This window comes from Musca vetustissima, unplaced genomic scaffold (genome assembly GCF_032173495.1).
Source record: "Musca vetustissima isolate MV318-11 ecotype Yass unplaced genomic scaffold, APGP_CSIRO_Mvet_v1 utg80696, whole genome shotgun sequence".
In the NCBI taxonomy this organism is placed as follows: domain Eukaryota; kingdom Metazoa; phylum Arthropoda; class Insecta; order Diptera; family Muscidae; genus Musca; species Musca vetustissima.
This window is the reverse complement of record NW_026884493.1, coordinates 52251-56393: the sequence shown is the minus strand read 5'-3', so window position 1 is coordinate 56393 and position 4143 is coordinate 52251. Positions and strand designations below refer to the sequence as shown.

Below are 4143 nucleotides of genomic sequence, written 5' to 3'. Positions count from 1 at the left end.
GAAGCGGAAATGATCAACAAAAAAAAAAAAAAAAAAAAAAAAAACGCAAATAAATCCGCGATATTTCCAAAGACATTTTTTTTTTTGCCAAATTTAGAGTTTTTGGAAGGCCAGTTCCCGCCGTTCTAGTAGATGGATTTTCACGAATAAGATTTTATATCATCCGAAACGTAAAAAACCTTACTGATCGTGGGTACCCATATCATTCAGTTTACAGATCTCAAAATTTGGCCCGAAAAATAGTTTTTTTTTAGAAATTTGATCGCACAAAATTTTCACCTTCGGATGAGTATTACTCTGAAGCTGTGCATACTACATACACAAAATATATATCAACTTACTCAGATGCGTATAAAGCTAGAAGTAAAATTCAAAAAACACTCAAAATCGAGTTTCAAAATGTCAGCATCATTTAAGGGAACCCCACCCATTCTCGATTTTAATTTTTCAAGATTTTCAATGGGCTGGTAAATCAATACCAATGCTTGTAAAGTTTTGTAACTTTGCACATATATATTTGTAGATTTAAAGAGAAGAAAAATAATTTACAAAAATTTTTGTTACTGTTTTTTGTAATTAAAAAGAAGTCCTTATTTTTGATGGCGGGCATGATAACTCCTCATTGGAACATCGGAATCCGAAAATTCCAACGGTGTTAGAAAGAGTAAATGTCTGGCCCTCGTATGAACTAGGATTATTGACTTTGCTCTAAAATTAACAAAATGGTGGACCTTTGAAAAAATATTTTTGGAATATCGGCAATTTTTTACCAAAATCAAGTTAAAAAATAAGGAAGATCTTCACCGATTGGCTTTATCCTAGTTCATACGATAGCTATACACTCACAGAGAAGCGTGTAAAAATTTGAAATCGATTGGGATATTAGTTTTTGAGTTATCGTGCCCGCCATTCGCAAAAGAGAAAAACGTGTTTAAAGTTTGAGAAGCCCTTCAGCCGTCACTTGATGCTGACACAATAAAGCGGCTATATCTTCAAGAGTTCTTGAGACTTTCACTTGAAATTTTGCAGGGACATCATTGAATTAGTGTGGATTCTAATTAAATATATAAATATAAAAAATATAAAAATAAAAAATTTTTGACCCCGAGAATGGGGGGTCCCCTTAAAGTAGATGCAGTTAACATTTTGAAAAATGATACATAAGGGGCGTAGTCCCCATTTTGTTGGCTTCTAGTTTTACTTTGACACGAAGACCGTGAAATGAGTGGCTTAATCACAAATCGATAGAGGCCATAAAAAACAGGTTCGCCTCAACTTCTTTTTTCACATTTTTTTTTACATTAAAGTAGACACAGCTTCCACCAAAATTAAGTTTGGAGGTCAATATCATGAACAGTTTGCAACGACAGACCAATTATACTTAAGTAATTCCCGAGTTATAAAGGGGTGGAACTACGCTTCAGCTATGTTAAAAAATTGGCAATATTGCCATATATATGTGTGTATTTCACATTAAACTTATTTAAATCTTCGGTTTAATTTTGAAATTTCTTCTGAAAATTTTAATGTTTTCACATTGTTAAAAGTAGGAAAAAGTATTGTCGCTACCTTTTATGCCGCTTATTTTCTAAGGCTTCCTTTTTAATTTGTATTAAATTTCAGACACAACTGAAAAATTTGTTATTGTTGAAGTGAAAAGGATTCTTGACCCATAATTACTTTATTACTGTTTTTTAAATACATCTCTTCTTTCTCGTTTCCTTCTGTTTTTAAGATTCTTCCTTTAAGTTACAAAAAATGCAAGAGGCTTCGTGTTCAAAAGGAAAAAATATCTCGGGTTACTTTATTCGAAAAAACCCAAAAATTATTTGAATGCGTAATTATGTACATTGTCGGGCAAAGGAAGCCACATTTTTGAGGAGAAATAATTTTCTTTGTCGACTGTTTCGCAAGCATTTAAGTTTCGTGACACCATTTAAACGGAACATTTTATTTTAAGAAATGCCCAGAAGGATATACCCGTGTTGGCAGCATAATTAATTGTGACTTTTCTCTTCATTATATTGTGACAATGTTAAAGGTCATGAAAATATTTTAAATAAGTGGCAATGTTTTGTTAAGGAATTTCAATGTACAAACATCAAATCATTGACAATTGTGTCAAATGAGAGGGGGAGAGAGAATCAGCAACTAGCATACTAAGTTGGTAATTAAAATGCCTAGAATATTTAACATTTGCTGTAGATACGTTTGAAACTGGGAATATTTAATTAATTCGGAATATTCCAAATTTCAATAAATTCAAAATCTATATTGAATACTTTAAATATAAATATAAAACAAATTTGACTTTACAATGACCTTTTATACTTAAATTTAAGATTTTTCAAAAAGTTGACTTAATCAAAGTGTTTATTGAACGGCCCATACATGTGTGTGTGTGCGTAAATAATCAAACTCTTCTATGTTAATGTATAGTTTCAGTGGTAAACTCTATGGTCCATTTGCGGTTTGGCAATTACATAATTGACTCGGTTGATATAATTCTTCCGTCTGTTGTGGTAACATCTCTGTCAAATATTTTTGACCGCTCCTCACAGTTGCAAATAAAATGAAAATGTTCGGTAACCGACTAACAACAAATATCATTGAATGTTAACTTTATGAAATCAAATGGATTATATTTTTCATCGAACTAAAATTTTCAAATTTTATTTGAAACCCGCGTCGCAGTGGCCGAAAAATGGCTCGTGAGCTGAACATATCGCAATATTCCATTCGGCAAATATTGAAAAATGAGCTCGGGGTAAAGCCATTGAAATTCCAAAAAGTGCAAGAACTTACACCGCAACAGAAAGAAAAACCAGTAAGGAAAGTAGTAAAGTCGGGCCGACTATATGATACCCTTCACCACTTTGGGTATATTCTACATATGAATCCGAAAAGACGTTTCCTTTTTGAAGGAATTTTGACATGAAATTGAACGAACATAAATATGTGATTTTTATGTCTTTCTGAAGCAAACTTGCCAGATATTAATTTATATTAATTTCAGTACGTTGTATCAATCGACCTAGTTGTGGATCTTTAGTGCACAATTTACTTAAAATCGGACGAAAATATATCATTATAGACTTAATTCAATACGCTATGCCAAAATTCGTGCAAATCAAACGATTTTCAGAGACTTTGGTGCACCATTCAAATAAAATCGAACGAAACTTTGTATGGAAGCTATATCTAAATCAGAACCGATTTTCACGAAAGTGAGTACACGTCATTCTAGACTTAATTCAATACGCTATTCCACAATTTGTGCAAATCAAATGATTTTCAAGGACTTTGGTGCAACAATTACCTAAAATCGGGCGAAATTAATATGGGAGCTATTTTTAAATCTAAACCGATTTTCACGAAACTTAGCACACAACAGTTTCGTGAAAATCTTTAAATAAATCTGAACCGATTTTCACGAAACTTAGCTCACATAATTCTAGGCTTAATTTAGTACGCTATGCCCAAATTCGCGCAAATCAAATGATTTTCAGGGATTTTGTTGCACCATTTACCTAAACTATAGCACCCCATTTACATTAAATCGGACGAATCTATATATGGGAGCTATATCTAAATCTGAACCGATTTTCTCCAATTTCAATAGGGTTTGTCCTTGGGCCAAATAAGTGACATGTGCCAAATTTCATCCAAATCGGAGTGGAAAAATACATGGACGGACAGAAGGACATGCATAAATCGACTCATATTCTCAAAAGGAACCATGGGTCTATCTCGATTATTTTTGCCTGTTACAAACATATGTAAAAAGACATAATACCCTGTACCACAGTGGGGTGAAGGGTATAAGGACTCAAAAGAGCTAAAGAGTTGCTTCGCTTGGATGAAAGTGGTGAACTGTCGAATTTGGTTTTCTCCGATGAGAAAAAATTCGTTGTACAGCAGTTTGTAAACAAAGAAAATGATCATGTTTACTTGCCAAAGAGGTCAGCTGAAAATGTGCACCTTCAGTTGGCCACCAGAACTTAAGCGCCGGCCATGGTGATGGTCGCTCTACGCTCGTATTAATCGACCGTGGCATCACAATAAATGCCGAATATTATCGTGAAAATATTCTGGAGGGTGTATTAAAGCCTTGAGCACACAAACATCTTGGCCACAGACCTT

At 33.5% G+C, this 4143-nt stretch overlaps 1 long non-coding RNA gene across 1 annotated transcript; it reads left to right on the top strand.

Annotated features, from left to right (window-relative positions):
- Positions 1–2668: 2668 nt before the first annotated feature.
- On the top strand, positions 2669–3938 carry LOC133331483 (uncharacterized). Its single transcript, XR_009754384.1, has 2 exons — positions 2669–2827; positions 3827–3938. It is a non-coding gene; the product is annotated as an uncharacterized LOC133331483 (long non-coding RNA).
- The last annotated feature ends 205 nt before the right edge of the window (positions 3939–4143 follow it).